Source organism: Athene cunicularia, assembly GCF_003259725.1.
Source record: "Athene cunicularia isolate RWA chromosome Z unlocalized genomic scaffold, athCun1 chrZ_part2, whole genome shotgun sequence".
In the NCBI taxonomy this organism is placed as follows: Eukaryota; Metazoa; Chordata; class Aves; order Strigiformes; family Strigidae; genus Athene; species Athene cunicularia.
The window spans coordinates 1,478,752-1,487,768 of NW_020799143.1; the positions used below are offsets into that span (position 1 = coordinate 1,478,752).

The window sequence follows — 9,017 nt, forward strand, 5'->3', positions numbered from 1 at the left end:
CCTAATTTATTCAGATCTCCTAGTGCCTTGGCCGCAGCAATTCCAGGTGCAAGTAGAGAAGAAAATGTGTGTTCTTCTAAAGACCAGAAGTTGACATGATCATTACATTCGGGTGTAAAGGCATGTGATACTTGTTGTCTATGACGATGATGTCGAGTTATATTCAATATCATAGTGGTGTTCAGGGTCAATATGGTAAGCCGACCAATAGTACACAGTCCCCCAATTATATGAGAGGGAATTCCAGGCCAGGCTCTGTCTCCACAAATCAAAAACATTCCTGATGGCAGCTGCAAAGGCACTAAAGAAGATTGAGACACAGTGCTAGTGGTATAGTTACACCAAATAGAATGATTACGATAGACATTCAAAAAAAGAAGTAACATTAGTGTTATAGTTATGCCCGCATATGGTAGATGTAAAATGAAATTTCACACATGCATCTGCTTTCAATGCCCCTAGGAGTTCTATTTCTTGCGGCTCAAGTTGTGCTGGTGGTAAATAGGGAGCCCATCCATCCCAGTTATCTACAGCTTGAGACATGGTAGAACAAAGAACACTGGCAAGCTTTCCACAGGGCCATGTTTCTACAGGGATTCCAACAAGACAAGTCGAAAAGGGATTTCCTGGTGAAGCTGTTGAAAGACATATTGTATCTTGACCAGTAACATTAGCAAGGGTAACCCAGACATTTTCTTTAGGTTGGGCAGGCATCCAAGCTTGTGTAAGGCTACAAAATATTAGGGCGACAATTATACCACCTTTGTACATCTTTCCACTTTCTAGGACGTACCTGTATAAAATTAGGAATATTGTTAGAGGAAAAACACGTTGTCTGCAAAATTTGGGTTTGCTTTTGACTCGACAGACGCTTAATATGATGTTGTAACCACCATGCCAGTGCACTTATCTGAAGGGATTCTCGGTTTTCCCACAGTGCTATACTTTCTGCAAAACGTTTACCTGTAAGCTTGACTAATGCCTGTTGAGGACTGTCATGTGACCATTCATTTCTACAATTGATACACCAATTACCGAAATATAGCTGAGACTGGCACACCCAGTAGCGAGAAAAACATCCACCACAAAGTATTTTTACCCAAGCCCAATGAGTCAGAGATTTGCAATGACAACACTGTCGCAAATGTGGACCTAAATCCCTCAAGGAATCAAGGAATTCCCACACCTGTGATAAATTTTCCCATTGTATGTGGCACGATAACTCAACTTCCAACTGCCGTATCAGTGGTTGTATTAGTAGGTTCTGACGATGTTGTCTCCTCTGCTGCTCGACACTCATGAGCAACTCGGGTCCACTTACTCGGAATCCACCTGGGTCCAAAATCTGTGGAGACACAAACATAACCTCTACCTGTAAATAATAATTTGACAGGACCAAGCCACTGGCCTGTGGATATGTCCTTATAAAAAACTTGTATCTCAGATTCAGGTAATGCACGATGACGATCATAATGTATGGAAACCGGAGGTGCTTCTCTATTTCCTGTGAGAGATAAAAAATTCATTACAAATAACACTTTAGGTAGTATCTGCAGTGGGTTTCTTTCTATTGCATTCATACCTGCTTCTTGTTTAATTATATTTGCTTTAAGGACTTGATGTACCCGTTATACTATTCCTGGACCTGTAGGATTGTGAGGAATACCAGTGGTATGCTGAATTCCCCATTGCTGAAAACAGCGCTGCACTTTATGACTAATGTATGCAGGCCTATTATCTGTTTTTATTTCTTTAGGGATTCCCATAATTGCAATACAGGCGTATAAATGTCGAATTACATGTACAGCCTTTTCTCCTGTTTGAGCTGTTGCCCAAACCATATGGGAAAAGGTGTCAATGGTTACATGGACATATTTTAGTTGTCCAAAGGATGGTACATGGGTAACATCCATCTGCCATAGATCTCCGGAACGTAGTCCCCTGGGATTTACCCCCAATCCCAATAGGCCACTTTGCTGACTACACTGATCACAAGATTTGACAATACCTTGTGCATCTGCTATACTTAAGGAAAATTGACGTTTTAAAATTTTGGCTCCTTGGTGAAACATCGCATGACTTAAACGTGCCGCTTCCAAGGTGTTCACCTGGGTACTGTGAGAAAAAGACACAAGTTGATCCGCACGTTCATTTCCTTCCCCTAGTCCCATTGGGAGTTGATGACTACGAATATGTATTATACAACATGATTGTTCTCTTTGGCCTAAACACTGCTGTACTGCAAGAAACAACTGACTCAATAATGCTCATTCTTGTTTTTGTATTATTGCATCCTCGATTCTATTGACTACTCCCACTACATATAATGAATCAGTAACAATATTCAGAGGCTCCAATAGCCAATTTTGCAAAGCCCATAAAACTGCTTTTAATTCCAAAGTCTGTAATGAATCCTCTTGTTCTCCAATTAGAACCTTTTCCTGCCATTTCCCATCCTGTTGCCATACACACGCCGCCTTTCGTGTGCGCTTGCCAGCGTCTGTAAAAACAGTGACTGCATTTTCTAAAGGTGATGAAACCACAATAGTCCTGGGTGTCCACTTCTGCTGAGTGAGAAATCTAGTGACTGGACCCTTCAATGATTGTGCGTTTAGGGATCCAGGATATCCTTCTAAAGCAAATTGTAAAGACACAGAGTTCATATATAACCATTGTAACATATCTTTTCTAATTGGTAACCATATTTCATTCGGCTCTTTACTGCTAACATCTATACAACGCTTTCTTCCTTTCATGATTAACAAAGCAACAATTCTGTGCGTTGAAAAATACTCCTTGGAGGTGTAAAAGGTGGAAAAAGCCATTCTAGAATTTTTTCCTGCTGTTCTGTACACTTGCTCTCCCCCTTTTTCTTTTTGAAAGGCAAGTGCTGAAAAAGGAAGGCATGAGCATCATGCACAGGAGAATTGCAATACAGAAAAATAGGGTAATTTGGAGCTACACGATCAACACCCGTAGTATGATTGATTTTATCAGCCAAATATTGCAGGTGATTTTGCAGTGTTGGTGTCCAATTAATTGGCTTGGCTGGATCTGTACCACTCAAAAGAGTGATTATTGGTTGTAAATCCTGATTTGTAAGACCAGTCAAAGGACGCAGCCATTGTAAGTATCCTGCTAATTTTTGAACATCAGCCAACGTCTGAATTTGAGTTATTATTAATGGTTTCAAAGGTTTTACAGATTTCAGAAAAATTTTCCAGCCTAGATATTGCCAAGGCATAGATCGCTGTATTTTTTCTGGTGACACCTCCAATGAATACTTCTTTAACATATCAACAATATCTAATAATTCACTGTCTAATATTTTTGTAGGGGAACAAAATAAAATATCATCCATATAATGATAAATTAGCATGTTAGCATATTTCTGTTGGATAGGGTGTAATGCCCATCCTACATACAATTGACACATTGTTGGACTGTTTTTCATTCCTTGTGACAGGACTGTCCATTCATATTGCTGGTCCGGTGCGGCTTTGTTCACACTTTTTAAAGTAAAGGCAAAACGGCATGTATCTTGGGACCCGAATGGTATCATAAAGAAACAGTCTTTTAAGTCTATTACGATAATATGCCAATCCTCGGGCAACATTGTAAGTAGTGGCATGCCAGGTTGTAAGGCACCCATAGGCCACATTTGATCATTAACTTTACGCGTCATGTAATAGTCTCCATTTATCAGATTTTTTAGGAATTACAAATATCGGTGTATTCCAAGGGCTGATGGAGGGTTTAAGATGTCCCTGTTGTAATTGTTCTTGAACTAATTTAGCCGCTATTTCGTGCCGTTCTTTGGTGAGAGGCCACTGCTCAACCCATACTGGTTCATTTATTTTCCAGGGGATATTAGGAACAGGTGGCGCATCAACAGTGGCCTTTACTAAAAAAACGAATTAGGAACTGGAATGGTTAAGGTAGCACCCAGTTGAGACAGTATATCACGGCCAAGTAAACCCTGTAGATCACCTGGTAAAGGCATAACATATGGTCTTATATTTATTATTTGCCCTTCTTCAAACTGAAATTGAATAACGTCTTGACTTTGAAGTGGTGCTCATCCACCCTCAACCCCTTGTACCGTATCTTTGGCTTGAGTTAGAGGCCAATGTGATGGCCAGATGTGTCGTGACAAAATAGTAACATCAGCGCCAGTATCAGACATCATTTTAATATTTCTTTGATCCCGTTTTCTTTTCAAAATTACTGTCAGTTGAGGGCGTTGTTGCATCTGTTGAACAAGGTTAACTAAATGCTGCCCAGTAGAGCCAAATCCCTTTGTATCTCTATTTTCACAGGAAGCAGTAGGGGTAGCGTGATGTCGCTCATATAATAAAAGTTGTGCAATCTGTGTCCCTTTCTTAATGGTTAAAGGTGGAGCTCTAGAACACCTGCAGTTCATTGCTGACATCATTATATGGGGGACAAAGCCGAGGAATTCTTTGAGAAAGGAAAGAAGATGATTGAAATCCTCCTGAAGTCCAGTTTTGCTATTAAGCAAAAGAAATTTAAGGGGCCTGCAAGGGAAATTCCATTCCTCGGGATAAATTGGCAAGATGGGCATTGCCACATCCCAATGGAGGTAATAAACAAGATAACAGCCATGGCCCCACCAACTTCTAAAAAGTAGACTCAGTCTTTCCTGGGTGCTGTGGGGTTCTGGAGGATGCACATCCCGAACTACAGCCTGATTGTGAGCCCTCTCTACCATGTAACCCGTAAGAAGAACGATTTTGAATGGGGCCCTGAGCAACAACAATCCTTTGAACAAATTAAGCGTGAGATTGCCTAAGCAGTAGACCTCAGGCCATTCAGGGGAGGGCAGGAGGTTAAGAACATGCTCTACATTGCAGCTGAGGAGAATGGCCCTACCTGGAGCCTCTGGCAGAGAGCACCTGGGGAAACCTGAGGTAAACCTCTAGGCTTTTAGATCCAGGGATACAAAGGCTCTGAAGCTAATTACACACCAACTGAGAAGGAGATACTGGCAGCATACAAAGTATTTCAGGCTTCCTCAGAAGTGGTCGGCACTGAAACACAGCTCCTCCTGGCACCCCGACTAATGGTGCTAGGGTGGATGGTCAGAGGAAAGGCTTCCTCCATGCATCATGCAACAGATGCCAAATGGAGTAAAAGGGTTGCGTTGATAAAACAACATGCTCGAATAGGGAACCCCAGCTGCCTAGGGATACTACAGGAGATTACAAAATGGCCAGAGAGCAAAGATTCTGGGATGTCACCAGAACAGGAGGTGACATGTGCTAATGAAGCCCCACCATATCACGAGCTGCTGGATGATGAGAAGTGATATGTCCTGTTCACTGATGAGTCTTGTCGCATGGTGGGAAAACATCGACGATGGAAGGTTGCTGTGTGGAGTCCCACATGATGGGTCACTGAAGCTGCTGAGGGACAGGGTGAATCGAGCCAGTTCGCAGAGGTGAAAGCCATCCAGCTTGCTTTGGATATTGCTGAGCGGGGAAAGTGGCCGAGGCTCTACCTTTACACTGACTCGTGGGTGGTGGCAAATACCCTGTGGAAATGGTTGCAGCAATGGAAACAGAGCAACTGGCAACGTAAGGGTAAAACCATCTGGGCTGCTGAAGTATGGCAGGACATTGCAGCCCATGTGGAAAACCTCGTTGTGAAGGTGCACCATGTGGATGCCCATGTACGCAAGAGTCAGGCCACTGATGAACATCAACACAACCAGCAGGCAGACCAAGCTGCTAAGAATAGAGAGGCTCGGGTGGACTTGGACTGGCAGCACAAGGGTGAACTGTTCATAGCCCGGTGGGCCCATGAGGTCTCAGCCACCAAGGCAGAGATGCAACATACAGGTGGGCTCAAGATCGAGGGATGAACTTTACTATTGACACCATTGCAGAGATCATCCATGGCTGTGAGACGTGTGCTGCAATCAACCATGCCAAGCGGGTGAAGCCCCACTGGAATGGAGAGCGATGGCTGAAATATAGGTATGGAGAGGCCTGGCAGATCGACTACATCACACTGCCACAGGCCCGCCAAAGGAAGTGCCACGTGCTCACAATGGAGGAAGTAACCACTGGGTGGGTGGAACCTTACCCAGAGCACCACACCACCTCCTGGAACACCATTCTGGGCCTTGAAACCCAAGTCCTGCGGCAACACGGCACCCCAGAGAGAATTGAGTCAGACAGTGGGACCCACTTCTGAAACAACCTCATAAATGCCTGGGCAGAAGAACACGGCATCGAGTGTGTCTACCATATCCCCTACCACGCACCAGGCTTTGGGAAGATCAAGCGCTACAATGGACTGTTAAAAACCACATTGAAAGCATTGGGAGGTGGGACCTTCAAACACTGGTATATGTATCTGGCAAAGAGGATCTGCTAGTTGAGCTGGTCCGGCTCAGTCAAAACTTCCACATGCTGTAGATGGGGATAAAGTCCCTGTGCTATGAATGAAGGATGTATTGGGAAAAATGGTCTGGTTTAGTCCTGCGCCAGGCAAAGGCAAACCGATCCACGGGATTGCTTTTGCTCAAGGACCTGAATTCTCCTGGTAGGTGATACAGGACAATTAAGTGATGTAATGTGTACCACAGGGGGACTTGATTTAGGGTGAGAACATATTGCGAATTATGCTTTGCCTTTGTTCGTTTTTGTTTTGTTATTGTTAACTGCTAAATGTCAACTGGACATACACAGATGCAATAGAATAAAGGGGTGGTTTATGTCCTGGTTCAGCTAGGATAGGGTTAAGTTTCCCCAGCAGTGGGGAGGGGGCTCTAGCCGGGTTATTCTGATGTCAGGTCCATGTGCCAAGCGCGGGAACAGCTTTCCTCTGTTGCTTTTGTCTGCGAAAGCATGCGTAGTGGGCTTGCTGTGTCCTTTGTCATATATTTCTGTATATCTTTTGTCTTCTTAACTGTTATTACTGTTTGTTGTTTTTGCTACTGCTATTGCTCTTGTTCAGTTTATTATTTGATACACTGCTGTTTTAAATCTCTTGTTATTTTAACCCCAGGGTTTGTGCCTCACTCCCAGCCCTATCATTTCTGAGGGTGGAGGAAGGACAACAGCAATGTTGTCACTGGTCCCGGCAGGGTCTAAACCACCACAAAGAGACAGTCAATGATCTACTGCATCACATAGACATACACAGGTCTATGGGATCAGGTGGGATACTCCTGAGGGTGCTGAAGGAGCTGGCTAGGGTGCTCACCAATCTGCTTTCCATCATTTACCAGCAGACCTGGCTGACCAGGGATGTCCCAACAGATTGGAAATTGTCCAATGTGACACCCATCTATAAGAAGTGTCAGAAGGATGATCCAAGAAATTACAGATCTATCATCTTAATGTTTGTACCCAGGAAGCTGATGGAGCAGCTCATCCTGAGTACCATCACACAACACATGTGGGACAACCAGATGCTCAGGCCCAGTCAGCACGGGTTTATGAAAGGCAGGTCCTACTTGACAAACCTGATCTCTTTCTACGACAGGGTGACCTGCTTATTGTATGAGGGAAAGGCTATGGGTGTAGTTTACCTTGACTTTAGCAAGGCCTTTGACACCATTTCCCACAGAATTCTCCTGGCAAAACTGGCTGATCGAGGCTTGGATGACGGCACTCATTTGGGTAAAAAACTGTCTGGATGTCTGAGCCCAAAGAGTGGTGGTGAATGGAGTTAAATCCAGTTGGTAGATGGTCACAAGTGGTATCCCCTGGGCTTAGTTTTGGGGCCACTCCTGTTTAACATCTTTATTGATGATCTGGACGAGGGGATCAAGTGCACCCTCAGTCAGTTTGCAGATGACACCCAGTTGGGTGGGAGTGTTGATCTGCTCGAGGGTAGGGAGGCTCTGCAGAGACACGTGGACAGGCTGGAGCCATGGGCTGAGGCCAACTGGAGGAGTTTCAATAAGGCCAAATGCCGGGGGCTGCCGTTGGGCCACAACAATCCCCAGCAGCGCTACAGGCTTGGGGAGGAGGGGCTGGAGAGCTGTCAGTCAGAGAGGGACCTGGAGGTATTGATTGACAGCCCGATGAACAGGAGCCAGCAGTGTGCCCAGGGGGCCAAGAAGTCCAATGGCATCCTGGCTTGTGTTAGCAGTAGCGTGGCCAGCAGGGACATGGAAGTGATCTTACCCCTGTGCTTGGCACTGGTGAGGCCGCACCTCGATGACTGTGTTCAGTTTTGGGCCCCTCACTACAAAAAGGATATTGAATGACTTGAGTGTGTCCACAGAAGGGCAACGAAGCTGGTTCAGGGTCTGCAGCACAGGTCGTATGGGAAGCAGCTGAGGGAACTGGGGTTGTTTAGTCTGGAGAAGAGGAGGCTGAGGGGATACCTCATGGCCCTCTACAAGTATGTGAAAGGAGGGTGCAGAGAGCTGGGCATGAGTCTCTTTGACCAAGTAACAAGCTATAGGACAAGAGGTAATGGCCTCAAGTTGTGCCAGGGATGGTTTAGACTGGATATCAGGAGGTATTTCTTCCCAGAACGAGTTTTTAGGCATTGGAATGGGCTGCCCAGGGAGGTGGTGGAGTCCTAATACCTCTTAGGAATATGGTGTAGTTGGGTACTGTCAGTGCTAGATCAAATGTTGGCCTAGATGATCTTCAAGGTCCTTTCCAATGTCGTTGATTCTCTGATTCTAAGAATAGCTCAAAGACTACAGCTAGCTTAGGAGAATGGAGCAAAGAGAGATTCAAGGAATTATTTATAAGGATTTTGTATGCTTACCTTTTACTGGCTCCTTTGTGTAGGATTACTCAAATGTGAGGTAGCTAGACCGTTCTGAAATCCTGAATCAGAATCCACTGTGCAGCTAAAAGATTGCCCTCAGGAGGAAAGTTGTTTTTTCATTCCGAGAAATGTCAAACAGTGAGTTTTCCCCCTAACATGCAAATGATTTTAAAACACTTTTTTTTTTTTTTTTTTAATTATAAAGAAAGAAAAATATATTTATTTTCCTCATAGTCTTTTTTTTTTTTTTTTTT

The 9,017-nt window shown here is 44.3% G+C and overlaps 1 long non-coding RNA gene across 1 annotated transcript in view; it reads right to left on the reverse strand.

Moving 5' to 3' along the window:
- Positions 1-6,699: 6,699 nt before the first annotated feature.
- Positions 6,700-9,017, reverse strand: part of LOC113489998 — an 18,689-nt gene continuing 16,371 nt past the window's right edge. The window contains exon 3 of the long non-coding RNA XR_003400125.1: positions 6,700-6,810. This is a non-coding gene — a long non-coding RNA (uncharacterized LOC113489998). The remainder of the gene's footprint in view (positions 6,811-9,017) is intronic.